At 36.9% G+C, this 15,189-nt stretch overlaps 1 pseudogene across 1 annotated transcript in view; it reads left to right on the top strand.

The window, feature by feature from the left end:
• The first annotated feature begins 623 nt into the window (after window positions 1-623).
• The window catches only part of LOC149157575 (putative aquaporin TIP-type pseudogene), a 101,473-nt pseudogene continuing 86,907 nt past the window's right edge, over window positions 624-15,189 (top strand). The window contains exons 1-2 of the transcript XR_016261216.1: window positions 624-878; window positions 982-1,231. The product of XR_016261216.1 is annotated as a putative aquaporin TIP-type pseudogene (transcript). The remainder of the gene's footprint in view (window positions 879-981; window positions 1,232-15,189) is intronic.

Below are 15,189 nucleotides of genomic sequence, written 5' to 3'. Positions count from 1 at the left end.
TAATAGCAAATTTTCTATATTTATGATGTAAAGTTGTTCACTTAAATTTTCATGTACCATGAAAAGCTCAAGAATGTGATCATGTTAATGTGCATACCTCAAATCCAAATGGACTTTGAAAAATCCATGTTTTTTTAAATGACGCTCATTTGCACGGATGAAGATGAAGAGGACTCAAGTTAGTGACAAAAAGTTTTTTTCAAACAGCCTGTCAGCTAAATACAAACACTAATTCATTTATTAATGGACGTTGGGACTAATCCAGCAAATGAATGAATGCTCTGCAGCTCATCATGAGTATATACATGATAATGGAAGGCCAGGTCGTGAATGGTGGGCTCTGCTGCTCATCATGAGTATATACATGATAATGGACGGTCAGGTCGGTGAATGGTGGGTCCCATTACTTCTATCACCATATCCGCTATCCTAATTTTCAATTATAATTCTTTCACTTCAACTGAACTTGGATTATAATTAAAAAACATATTAGATGGAATTCATAGTGTGTCACCTACCATGGACGGTGCATCCACACATTTCCACGACAGCAAGGTGTGTTGGCAGTAGGCTGCCTCGATGCCTACTTCTACGACGGCCATTGGATTAGTAAATAGTATATAAGGGGAAACTAGCGAGGCTTTTCACTATAATCAATAGCAACTACGAAATTCAGTGGGCTTTGTTTGGTTTTATTTCTATTCTTTGGGGCTTTGTTTGGGAGTGGAAATTCGGGTTGAGCAAGATGGGGCGTGTGGAGATAGTATACGGCAGCTTTGATGATGTGTTCAAGTTCGAAGCGATCAGGACATATGTTGCAGAGTTTATCTCCACTCTGCTCTTCGTCTTTGCCGGTGTCGGATCTGTCATGGCTTACGGTTCGTTCTCTTCTCTTCTCTATTGCGCTTCTTTTCTTGCACCCTTCTCACCCAAATTCGAAAAGTTTCTGATAATGGGTTTTTGTAAATATGATGCTTGCAGATAAGCTGACCTCGGATGCATCTCTGACCCCGGCGGGCCTGGTAGGGGTAGGATTGGCTCACGCCCTCGCGCTCTTTGTGGCTGTCTCTATCGCCGCTAACATTTCCGGTGGCCATGTCAACCCGGCTGTCACTTTCGGACTCGCCCTAGGTGGCCACATCTCGCTCCTCCGTGGCGTTTTCTATTGGATCGCTCAGCTCCTTGGCTCCATCGTTGCCTGCCTCCTCTTGAAGTTCACCACTGGCGGTTTGTCCCCCCGCCCTCCCCTCCCTCCCCCCGCCCCCTCCCTGGACTCCTACACCCGCGCAGGGCCACCCCCGGGCCGCCCCGCCCCGCCCTCCCCCTGCCCCCTCCCCCGCCCCCCCCCCCCCCCTCGCCCCCTCCCCGGCCTCCTCCACCCGCGCAGGGCCACCCCCGGGCCGCCCCGCCCCGCCCGGGGGTGGCCCTGCGCGGGTGGAGGAGGCCGGGGGGGGGGCGGGGGTGGGCGGAGGGGGCGGGGGGAGGGCGGTCGTTTTTTTTTTAATTATTTTTTAAATAAAATGTTAATAATAATTAAAAAAATTTAATATGTTTTAAAAATTTTAATATGTTTTTAATATATTAATTTAAAAAAAAATTATTAATTTTTTAAATTTTAAATTAAAAAATTAAAATTTGTTTTAAAAAAATTTAATTTTTTTTTTTTTTTATGATTTATATTTTGAAATAAATAAAATATTGTTTTGAAACAAAAGTTATAAAAAAAACTAAAATTTAATTTTGATTAAAATATTTTGATAATTTTTTTTTATTAATTTTGTTTTTATTAATTTTTTTTAATAAATTAAAATTTAATAATTTTTATTGCTACGGTTTAATGAATTTTTTCTTTCAAATTAAAAAAAAAAAAAAAAAAAATTACATTCAAAAAGAAAAAATTATCTTTAATTTTTTTTGTTTGTTTTTAAATAAATAATGAAAATTTAATAAAAAAAATTATTTATTTATTTATTCTTAAATCAAAAAGACTTTTTTTTGTAAGTTGAAAATGTTCTTTAATTTTTTTTATTTTTTTATTGAAAAATACCTATATTTTTAAAATTTCGATATTTTTTTGGTTTTTTTTTTTTAATAATTTGAGCTTATTTTTGTCTTTTTATTTTTTTCTACATGTTTTTAATATTAATTTTACTAGTTTTTAATTTTATTTTTTTGTTAATTTTCTATTTTTGTTTAATCTAGTTTGTTTTTTTTTTTTTTGGCTAGTTTTTGTTAATGATTTTTTTAATCTTTATATTTTTACTTACTTAAATTTATATATATAAATTTTTTATTTTTTATTTTTCCAAATTCTTTTATGATTAAACAATTTTTTTTTTTTAATTTTTTAATTTATATTTTGTCTCATATATATGTATTTTTACATTTATTTTTTAAATAATCATCATTTTAATCTTAATTTCATTAATTTTTATTTTTTATTTTTGGTTAATTTTCCTTTTTTTTTTTTTTTTTTAAATCTAGTTTGTTTTTAATTTGAATTTTTTTTAGTTTTTTGTTAATGTTTTTTTTTTAATTTTTCTATTGTTACCTATTTAATTTTATAGTTTTTTAAATGTGTTTTTTCTTTTTTTCCCAAATTTTTTTATGGTTTACATATTTGTTTTTTCCCCAATTTTTTTTAGATATGTTTTTTTTACTATTTATTTGTTTATAATTTGTAATTTTTTTCTAGTTTTTTAATTCTTATTTTTTATAGGTTAATTTTGTTTTGTTGTTTTTTTTTTACATTTTACATTTTTATGATTGATTTTATTTTTGATGTTTGATTTTTTTTGTTTTGTGTTTTTTATTTTATGTTTTGTTTTTAGTATATATTTTTATTTATGTTTTGTTATTTTTATTTTTTATTTTTTTGTTCACTTCTTGTCACAACAAGTAAAACTAGCTCTTGACCAAATCATCGTGAATAAACATATCACATCGAGTTAGCTCAAACTCAACCATCATAAGTTAAAATCACGAATTGTACGAAATCATCATAAACCATAGTCATAAATCACATGTAACCATCATAAGTCAGAATCCACGCATACATACATCCACGCACAATGTATGACACCACACAATGCATACACCTGATATACAACACAAGACATACATTTATACTCAATGTACAATGCGAATCGACCCGTCGGGCGGGGCGGGGCGGGGCAGCCCGGGGTGGTGCTGCCGCGCGCAAGGCCACCCCCGGGCCGCCCCGCCCCGCCCAGCCCAACGGGCAGCGGGGCGGGGCGGCCCGGGGGTGGCCCTGCGCGGGTGGAGGAGGCCGAGGAGGGGGTGGAGGGGGGCCGAGGGTGGGCGGAGGGGGCGGGGGGAGGGCGGTCGTTTTTTTTTTTTTTTTTTTTTTAATTATTTTTTAAATAAAATGTTAATAATAATTAAAAAATTTTAATATGTTTTAAAAAATTAAATATGTTTTTAATATATTAATTTTAAAAAAAAATTATTAATTTTTTAAATTTTAAATTAAAAAATTAAAATTTGTTTTAAAAAAATTAATTTTTTTTTTTATGATTTATATTTTGAAATAAATAAAATATTGTTTTGAAACAAAAGTTATAAAAAAAACTAAAATTTAATTTTGATTAAAATATTTTAATAAATTTTTTTTATTAATTTTGTTTTTATTAATTTTTTTTAATAAATTAAAATTTAATAATTTTTATTGCTACGGTTTAACGAATTTTTTCTTTCAAATTTAAAAAAAAAAAAAAAAAAAAAAAAAAAAAAAAAAAAATTATCTTTAATTTTTTTTGTTTGTTTTTAAATAAATAATGAAAATTTAATAAAAAAAATTATTTATTTATTTATTCTTAAATCAAAAAGACTTTTTTTTGTAAGTTGAAAATGTTCTTTAATTTTTTTTTTATTTTTTTATTGAAAAATACCTATATTTTTAAAATTTCGATATTTTTATAGTTCTTTTTTTTTAATAATTTGAGCTTATTTTTGTCTTTTTATTTTTTTCTACATGTTTTTAATATTAATTTTACTAGGTTTTAATTTTATTTTTTTGTTAATTTTCTATTTTTGTTTAATTTAGTTTTTTTTTTTGGTTAGTTTTTGTTAATGATTTTTTAAATCTTTATATTTTTACTTAAATTTATATATATAAATTTTTATTTATTTATTTTTTTTTTTTCCAAATTCTTTTATGATTAAACAATTTTTTTTTTAATATTTTTTTATTTATATTTTGTCTCATATATATGTATTTTTACATTTATTTTTTAAGTAATCATCATTTTAATCTTAATTTCACTAATTTTTATTTTTTATTTTTGGTTAATCTTCCTTTTTTTTTAAAATCTAGTTTGTTTTTAATTTGAATTTTTTTTAGTTTTTTGTTAATGTTTTTTTTTTTATTTTTCTATTGTTACCTATTTAATTTTATAGTTTTTTAAATGTGTTTTTTCTTTTTTTCCCAAATTTCTTTATGGTTTACATATTTGTTTTTTCCCCAATTTTTTTTAGATATGTATTTTTTACTATTTATTTGTTTATAATTTGTAATTTTTTTCTAGTTTTTTAATTCTTATTTTTTATAGGTTAATTTTGTTTTGTTGTTTTTTTTTTACATTTTACATTTTTATGATTGATTTTATTTTTGATGTTTGATTTTTTTTGTTTTGTGTTTTTTATTTTATGTTTTGTTTTTAGTATATATTTTATTTATGTTTTGTTATTTTTATTTTTTAATTTTTTGTTTTGTGTTTTTTCATTGTTTTAATTTAATTTTAATTTTTATTTAATTTTTTGAAATTTTAATGTTTTTCGGGGTCATGATAAAATATTTTATGCTATTATTTTGAAATGTTGAAATTTCACCCTTGAAAAAAAAATTGTTATCCCAGCATCAACACTTTTCGTTTTGAGGGTGTTTTTTGCACAAAATTTACTATTGAGAAAAAAAAAAATGTTATTCGATCATCAACACTTCGTTTTGAGAGCATTTTTTGGACAATTTTTGCACCAAAAATTGGTTTTCACCGTCATTTTTAAAACATGTTGAAAATTTAGCTTGGAAAAAAAAAAAGGTGTTATTCCAGCATCAACACTTTTCGTTTTTAGCACTGTTTTTGATGTTTTTTCGGGGTTTTCTTGCCAGAGTTCCCGTTTTGAGTTTATAGTTCCTGTTTCAAAGTTTACATTGTTTAGTAAGTAAATATGGATACAAGAAACAATTTTTTATGAATGACTGAGTTTCTGGGATGGTATGGGACCAACGGACAAGAATTAGCAGAGAATTTAATACAAAGGCACAGATTACTTCATGAGGCAAGACAGGCGGAAAGTCTAGCAATTTAGTTTGAAATAACGCGGAATGAAGGAATTGCTTAGGAGGGTGAAAATGGCATAAGTACATGAATCCTTTTCAACAGAAGAAGAACACTGAACATGAACTTTTCCCACAGGCAGAGCAATAAAAATGAATTCTACCTTATCTAACTTAGAAAATTTCACTGGAAATGAATATGAAATGAACTGTGAAACATTACGAAATACATATGAAACATAAGAGACACATTTGCTACACTCACAACCACATGAATCTCATGAAACAGAGCTGCTGCCTTTCATTAATCCTCTGTCAAAATATACAATGAAGAACTGAGTTTCTCTCCCACAGTCTCCCAGAAATTACAAGCCAACCAACCCTTTGCAAATAGTTTGCATAAAATATATAGAATGTGCCATGAAGAGATAGAATGCCCAAGGGTTGGGGAGTTACTCGAATCATTACAAAATGGAGGTGGAAAGCCAACCATTAGCTACAGGTGCAGCGTTACAAACATGACAAATGGCTTGGGTGACTGTTTGCCTTCATTTGCCGCTTGGATAGAAGCCAATCTGGAGTGGAAATACTTTAAATTTTGCCTTAGGTGATGCGCCGCACCAAAAGCTATATGTGCTGTGCCACTTTGGAGGCAATTTTTAGGTACCTGTAGGAGTCCAAATTGTGCCCAAGTGTGCTTGTTGGAAATCCTGGCCTGTCTACTTTCATATCCAAGTGAAATTTCTGAATTTGGTGCTCATTTTCCCTTCCAAATCTTCATTCTCCAAGACTGCTTCCTGTGCGTCAAAATAGAGGCAGAGAGGTCATTTTTTGAGTGTTTTTGACCTCCTGGAGACTCAAATCATGCCCAAATTTCTTGCCGAAGCACCAGTAGTCGTGATTTTTCATGTTGAATCCAAAAATGCAAACCATTTGTGATTTGGAGCTCCCAACCCTAAGCGCCGCGCCGCACAGGGAGAAAAACCCTGTTTTGTGCCCAAAAATTTGTCACGTGACCAAAATTGCCCCAAATTTTTTGAAATTTGGGCGGGAGGTTCTCTATGAAGTGCTATGCTAGGCCAAAGAGGCTTTGGCCAATATCTAAAGTCGATTGAGCTCCCTTTGCCTCTTTTGGTTCTTGATTGCCTTCCTCAATTTCGCCTTCAAATTCCTGATTCGGGCCTTGCACACTTTGTTTCGCGCCATGTAGTGGAAATCCATGTGTCTCAGAAATGCATGGTCCTTGTCGGCCTTATCCAGTAGCCTCTCCAAGTGCATGTTAACTCTCTCGAGATTGGCCTCCCAATCCTCATTGATCTCTTGCTCCAATGACGTGAGCTCAACTCTTCTCCTTTGTGCAGCTTGGCGATGCTCACGAATGTTTTGTAGCTCCATGATCACTTGCTAATCCTCAAGCTATTTGTTCCTCTGCTCCAGATGTTTCATGTTCCACTTAGCCCTCTCCAAGTCAAGGGATAAGGTTTCGATCGCTGATTGCTGCTCCTGGATGATCTCTCTAAGCTGTGCATTTGTCGGTTCTGTATCTATCTCATCATCATGAAGGAGAACGAATTCGGTCTCTCATTCACTTGATGGCTCACCTGAAGGCCCCTCATCCTGCATTGGCTCCTTTCTTTTGTCCTGTTCCTGTGATGCTGATGGAGGAAGCAAGGCCCCTTCCACCCCGGGTGGAGATAACACTCGCTTTGCTGCTGCAAACAAACGTCTGGTGCCTTTCTGATATGTGATGAAAACCGGCACACTAGCAGTCTCATGGTGCTCATACCGACGAGAAGGTTCACCCTCTTGCTTAACCTCTGATAATACCTGTGAAGTGCTGAAGAAGTCACGGGAGATGAAATCATCCCAAGTAATGCCCTGCAATCCCAGCTGATGAACCACCAAAATCTTAATAAGAGCAAAGTGATAAACAATGTTAAGTTGCTGCTAAGGGGTCTTGTGCTGCATGAAGGTGTTCATTCTCTCTATGTTCCTGCAAATGAAAAATGGGATGTTCATCATCCGTACCCTGGTAAAGTGCATGAGCAACCTGATGTGATACGCATATAGATGAGAGAACCTCCCCTCACAGCTGAAGTAATTCATGATCAACTTCACGAGTGGAGCATATTCATCTTTCAAATATCTGAATGGAAAGACTCTTGTGAGCTGCCTTAAGCAACTGGCCTTAACGTAAGGCTCATAATGCTGCTGATCAACTTTCTGTTTCTTGTGCCATGGTTCTCCAACATTTGGTATGCCGGTTGCTAATGAGACAGTTTCAGGTGTTAGTTTGAAGGTGACCCCGGCCAAGATAGAGTGATCTCCATGTAGGTGAAGCACAAAAAGACGGGCCAACTCATGATGAACTCGAACATTAGCCACTCTTTGACAAAACTCAAAACATGATAGATGCTGGAAGCATGACATGGCAAGAGGGCAGGCCTGCAATTCTGTGAGGGTGGTTGGCTCATCCCTAACATGTTTGCCACTCTTGTGATGTCTCCTCGGAGCCTGTTCTTCTGAGGATGAATCACTTTGTGTTTCCATCTCATATTCGGATGAATGTTCAGATGCCATGACTGTTGCGTGTACTATACTTGGGCTGCCCTTTGATGATGGTGTGAAACTAGGTGTTGTTGTGATGTCTGCCTCCAAGGGGAACAATAAAAAAAAAGGGAGTATTAGGAGGGCAATAATATGATGGGAATAGGGGTTATGGGGAGAGGTTTTGTTTAGGGATATATAAGAGGGTTTGGGGATTTGATAGGGTAGGGTTTTGATAAGGTAGGGTTTTGGGGTGTATATTTGACCAAAGAGTGGAGGGATAAGGAATAGGGGTTTGGTAATATTTTAGGGTAGGGATAACAGGAAAAATGAGAAAGGGAGGGTAGGGAAAAATGGTAGGTGAGGGAAAAATGGTGGGTGAAGATGGAACCTTGGCCTCAATACCACAATTATGCAACCCTAGAAACAATGGCCTTTGGTGTTTTCTTGTGGTTGATTTTATGAGTTTTGTTGCATTCAAACATAGCCATAAACCACCATATCATTTATAAACTTTGATGAACAAGTCATGTCATAGAGCCTACTTGTCAATTTGAGGGGCTTCACAAGAAATTTGAGGAAATTTGGCATGGTTTTGGCCCTTTGTGGGTGTGCGCCATGTGCAAAACCTAGTGCGCCGCGCCCTGGGTGTGCGCTGCGCCCGTTGAAAAAATACACTGAGGGATGGCTCTATGTGCGCCGTGCCCTCTGTGTGTGCCGTGCCCCTGTGTATATGCGCCGCGCTCCTGGAAACTGCCTCCAACGCTCTCCAACACGCACTTTGCCTCTCAAACACTTTGCAATATCTCCCTATGCACTTGATTTGCACAATGGCTTTGATTTTGGTGGAAACTTGTATATAAAGACTTGGAAGTCATGGGTTAAATTTTTGCTTCTTCAAAAACCCATTTTTCTAATGTTATGTTTTGACACTTTTTCACTGACTTAAAGCAACACTGATTTTCACTTTCCCTTTGAAATTTTAGCTCAAATGATGAAATTTTCGGCACTCTTTGCAGGGATTGCACGACAGGACATTTGGCCACGGAAACCATGCCTGCATCTGAAGAAATCAACTAACGACTTTTTTGAAAATTTTATCACCAATGACATTGTTTGACTTTTCTTCAAAACAGAGTTTTGAAGAACAGTCGAAGTTTATCAATATGAAAATGAAACTCTCTGAATCATTACTTTGTAAGGGCTTCACTCTAGCCTGCATGGCTTTACTGGACATATTTAAAGACCAAATTGATTAATCCCTAGACCTAATGATCGAAAATGACTTTTGTCCATTAAAGGAGCGGACCTTGACTGTCATGGACTTTGGTGATCATTGACAAAAGACCTAAGCCAGCAGGAGTCAGACATGGGGGGAAATGACTAGCAATGACCTTTTCCATCAGATTATGGCATGCCCCTAGCGGAATGCAGCTCAGTGAATTGAGCGGGACTCCTAAAAAATGAAATGCATAAAGAGTTTTGATCTCTAACGAAGGACTGACCAGACCGACTCTAACATTGGCTCCAATGGGGGATGGTAGCTCCTTGGAGGTGCCAAGAACAACAGATCTCTGGAAGAGCTAGACAGTGCCTTTGTCCATTGGGTTATGGAGTCATCTTTTCGACAAAAAGCATAGGACTCTGACTCATTTATGAAACTAAAATGACCAAAAAATTGACTCGAACTTGACATTGAAATGACTTGAAGAGTAACTTGACAAACTCAAACCAAACTAAAACAAAAATGGTATTTACAATGATAGTGGAAGTAGCGTTAATAACTCAAAAATGGTACCGCTTGAGCAGCCGACCATTGATCCACCCTCCTGGACAGTCTTCCCCATTCATTTCCTTTAGAAGAAAGGCATTTTGACCCCGACATGTTGCAATCTTGAAAGGACCTTTCCAAAGATTCTTGAACTTACCGTGCTTACCTTTTTCCTCATTCCTTGCATCCCACTTTAGCACCACATCATCTAACTGAAATTTATCCTCCTTTGCTTTTCTGTCATAAATTTTCTTGATCTTCTCCTGCAATTTGGATGTGTTCTTGAAAACTTCTTCTCTAGTTTGCTGCAAGTGGACCATTTGATTCAACCTTCTCTGCATGGAATCTTCTTCACTGCCGGCCTCCTGAAAAAGTTTGACTACCGGGGCAGTGAGAGAGGTAGGAAATACTGTATCCACTCCATAAACAAGCTCAAACGGTGACGTACCAATGGATTTCTTCTGGCTGACCCGATCTGCCCAAAGTGCATTGACCAACCTCTTATGCCAGCTCTCCTTATTTATTTCCAACAGCTTCTTGATGATGTTGACCAATGATTTGTTCGAAGACTCCGCCAATCCATTGCCTTGCGGATGATAGGCAGTTGAGTTACCCAAAATGATGTGATATTTATGACAAAACTCTACCATCCTTTTTGATTTGAAATCTGCTACGTTACTAGTGATTAACTTATTTGGGCAAACAAAGCGAGACAAGATGTTATTTTCAAGGAATGAAATGATTATTGCATCAGTAGCTTGTCTGGTGGGAATTGCCTCGATCCATTTCGTGAAATAATCTGTCGCTACGAGGTTCCATCTATGCTGACCGGAAGAAGCGGGATGAATTTCACCAATGAAATCCAATCCCCATTGCTGGAAAGGAGCACTCACCTCAATAGGCTTAAGTGGCAAAGGCTGTAACTTCTGCTTTCCTTCAAAAATCTGACACTTATGATAGCGCTTGACAAACTTATATACATCTGCAAACAATGTTGGCCAATAGTATCCTGCTCTCAGAATTTTATTTGCTGTTGACTTCCAAAAATGGTGACCACCACAGTCTCCTTGATGGCAGTCCTCCATGACCTTCTGTGCTTCCTTTTCCACCAAACAATTTAACAGAATGCCACCGAGATCTTTCCAATATAGTTCGGAATTAAGAATGCAAAACTTGGCAGCTTTCAACTTGAGTGTTCTCGCTTTGTTTCTAGTCATGCCGAGCGGTGGTGACAAATTTTTAAGCACATATATGATATCTGAATACCAGAGAGAGAGAGCAAACATTTCAGATACCTGAATTGATGATGCTTCCTCATTCTCATCGGACATAGCAGCGATCAGATTTATGTCCAAGGCGTGCAAGTTTGATTCGGCCATTAACTTTTCCAATCCCTGTCCTTTAACCAGCTTTGTGGGCTTTATTTCCACATCATATTCCAGCAAGGCTGCAATCCATTTGCCTCGTCTTCCTTCCGGATCGGTCTGCACTAAAACATCTTTGACAGCAGTGTTAGGAACATAGGCCAAAATATGAGAATGTAGAATATATACCCAGAAATCTTTCAATGCCTTCACAAGTGCAAGGGCTTGCTTCTCAATGATGTTGTATTTTAAGGCTACATATCTTATAGCTCTGCTGAAGAATGCAATGGGTCTTTCATGATCATCTCTTTTCTACAATAACACAGCTGCCATAGTGTGCTCCGAAGAAAATGAAAACAATATGAAATCCTGAGTGTAGTCCGGGTTGACTAGAACGGGAGCTGAAGAAAGAGCCAATTTGACTAAATTGAAAGATTTTACAGCCTCCTTCGTCGACTTCACTTGGATGTCCTTCTTAAGCATGTTTGTCATCTCTCTTAGGTGCTCAGAAAGATTAGGTACAAAGCGGCGTAGAAAATTCATTTTACCATTGACCAATTGAATTTCCTTCTTATTCTGGGGCAGATCGATTTGTTGAATTGCTTGCACACGTGCTGGATCAATACGAATGCCATCTTTTGAGATAATGTGCCCAAGTAGTTTGTCTTCCTCCATGGCGAACAAGCTCTTTTTCGGATTCAGCGACAAGCCATATTTTCAGCACTTTTGAAAGATAGATTTTAGATGGTACATGTGCTCTTCATCAGAATTAGAAAACACCGTCAAATCGTCCAGGTATACAACCAAAAAGACATCCTTCTCATTTGCAAAAGCCAAGTCCATTGCACGCTGAAATGTGGCACCCGCATTCTTTAAACCGAAAGGCATTTTAGCGTAATGAAAGGTTCCCCATGGAGTGGTGAACGCTGTCTTGTCTCGGTCATCTTCATGGACAGAAACTTGGTTATATCCGGAATAACCATGAAGTAGTGACATATGAGATGCTCCCACTATTCGCTGAAGTATATGGTCCATTTTGGGTAGTGGATAATTATCTTTCAACGAAACTTTATTGAGATTTCTAAAATCAATGCATAAGTGAATCTCACCTGTCTTCTTTCATACAGGCACCAAATTAGAGATCCAATCTGAAAATCTGATGGGAACAATGATCCATGATTTGTACAACCTGTTTATCTCCTTTTCAATAGATGGTAGCAACTTTGGATTTAGCCTTCTCAACTTCTGTCTGAATGGTTTTTGATTGGGCTTGATGGGTATAGTGTGCTGAATTATATTGGTATCATACGTCTTTAAGTCAAAATAGTCCCAAGCAAACACATCTGCAAATGAAGACAACAAACTGATATATTTGTCCTTGATCTTTGGTGGCAATGCTTTAGATAGTTTTACGAATTTAGGATTGGCAGTCGTTCCGACATTGACCTCTTCCACACCCTTCTTTGTTGGCTGCAATGTTGGTTTGCGGGCTACATCATCTTGATCGAAGAGTTCTTCTAAAGGTATCAGGCCTTTAGGAATAACATTATTCTTTAGTTGCAGCACGTCCATTTGATTGATCTGCACATCATCTGTACCATTACCTTTACCATCGTCATTTTCTACATCAATTGAAGTTTCTTTGAACTTACCTTTGTTTTGTAGAAAATCATCAATCTCCTCATCATCTTGGAACACTTGCCAATATCTCTGATTGTCTGGAATGGTTGGATGATGTTTGACATGGATTTTGAATTTATTACTAGAGTTCATTGGGATCTTCAAACTACTTGTTGCCTTGGCAAGAGCGTCAGCAATACTATTTTGTATACGAGGCACGCATGTCAAGGAGTATTCTGAAAATAATTTTAGGATGTCTAGAACTACATTACGGTAAGCCCGCATCCTAGGATGCTTTGCTTGATACTCGCCTCTGACCTACTTAATTACCAATTCGAAGTCGCCATATACTGAAATCCTCTTAGCATTCAGCTTTATTAGAATCTTTAGGCCAACAATGAGAGCTTCATACTCAACTTCATTGTTTGAACACTGAAAATCCAACTTGTAAGAGCATACCCGCACGTTACTAGGCACTTTGTTCGGGGCGGAGAAGGGACTGCGTACCCAAATTCCAATTCTAGTGCCATCATTTCCCACTACTCCATCGAAATCCATGGTCCACAAACCTTCTTCCTCCTCTTGCAAGTGTTGGAAATCTGTTTGATGTGCCTTGTTTGCTTGCTGTCCATTACTTTCAGCTGATTGCCCAACAATGTTATGTTGTTCTTGTCCTTCTTTCTTTAAAATTTCTCTAAAATTTTCTGTTATTTCCGGAATATCATCTGCTTCTACTAACTGACTATCGATATCGTTGAAACTATCAAAATACAAAGCAAAAGACTCTAAATCTGTATGTACATAATTAATCAGATGATTTATTGGTTTCTCCTTGCTTGTGATCATGTATTTCATTTTTTTTTCCTGATACAATTTCCTCATTTGGCCAAAAACAAGAATCGTTGCATAGGAGAAATCTAGCTGTAGTGTCCTTTTCAATTTCGCTACCCAAGACCTGGAAAGAAGCATGCCAAACCTGGGAGGAATATCTGCTACAACAACATCCATCAAAACATTCTTCATTGGGAGCTGATCCAGACTCACAACCAAGTCTTTGATGAGTCCTATACATCTTACTCTGCTGGAATCAAATGAATAGAGATCATGGTATTGCCGGGTGATGTCTAGACCAAGCTTATCCATGATAGCCTTGGGCATGAGATTGTGAGAAGCTCCAGAATCGAACATGGCATTATGTAACACAAAATCATGCAACCTTAAACTGATATAAAAGGGTGGCACATCACTATCAGGAGACTCACCATTCGATGCTGGCCCAAAAATCATTTCAGGTTGATCATCTTCGACATTCACCATGTCGGACATTGGGTCCAAATTCAACATTTTAGATACTTGCCCTCTATAACTGTTGTTCCTCATTATTTCAGTCAAGGGAATGGATACTTTCAATTTAGAAATCTCGTTCTCTAAACTAAAAGCAGGGATCTTTTCTACCTCTTTGACTGGGATTTCTTTCCTTTCCTTTTCTTTTGAGGCAACTTGCTGATGTGATTGTTCTGCTGATGGTGATTTTTTGCTCTCTGGACCAACCGCCTCCTTTCCTTTCCTTTGTGTAATTGATGAATCATTCTTTGATGCCTCAACATCCTTCCTTTTCTGAATTGGTTTGACTGGCACATCTCTGTTTCTAAGTGAATATCGCTACTGCTGGGTGGACAGAGCATTCATATAGCCTCTTTGGTACTCATCTGATTCTTCCTCCAAGACGGTGTCATTTGCTAGAATGAAATCTACATCTTTGTGTACAGCCGAACCTTCTGCATACTCCTCCTCCTTAGTGAGATAAATAGGCAAATCATCAAGAGTAAAGAGGTGGTTTTCTTCACCTATTACATTCCTGTCCTCATCTGATTCTGGACCATGCACAAAATTTTGCTGCAAAGGTGGCTGCACTGGCTGTTGTGTTGTCTGCTCTTGGGCTCGCTGATCTCTCTATCTTATTCTATATTGTGGTTGTTGCTGACCACGAAAGTTAGGATTTCTAACTTGTGGCTCTGGTTTATCAAGTTTCACCCTTTCAAGCATCTGCTCTACCTTCCGGAGTAATTGATCTACTGAGGAAGACTCTTCTTTTACGGTGACCTTCTTCTCTGCCTTTTCTCTAGCTCTCTTGGTCAGCAGATTCGCTTCAACGCTGACCGCTATCTTCTACATGTCTTCCATTGTGGCCGGTTCTCTTTCTCTTAATTGATAAGCCATGTCAGCATCAAAACCATCCAGGAACTTCACCATGGCTAGCCCCACAGGTGGCCTTAGCTGATCGAGAATTTCATTATAAACTGAATTGAATCTAATGCAGTAGTCTTGAACCGACTCACCAGCGTTTCGTTTGAGTTGCTCATATTCAGCCAGAATTTGAAGAGGATTCTTTTTCACTTCCCAGCGGTTTAAAAATTGTCTTTGTAGGTCGGCCAAGGTAGCGATACGTGCAGCCGAAAACCTCTGAGCCATTTCCTCACTTCACCTGCAAATGTCTATACAAAGAGTCTCATTGCCACATTCTCTGCATCGATCTCATGAAGTTCATAGAAATCTGCCATTCTGTCCACATGTTGTTGAGAAGTAAT

This window comes from Pinus tabuliformis, chromosome 5_2 (assembly GCF_031772625.1).
Source record: "Pinus tabuliformis cultivar Carrire ecotype Pingquan chromosome 5_2, CPIR1, whole genome shotgun sequence".
In the NCBI taxonomy this organism is placed as follows: Eukaryota; Viridiplantae; Streptophyta; class Pinopsida; order Pinales; family Pinaceae; genus Pinus; species Pinus tabuliformis.
Note: the sequence above shows the minus strand (reverse complement) of the source record. Positions and strands in the feature narration are given on the sequence as shown.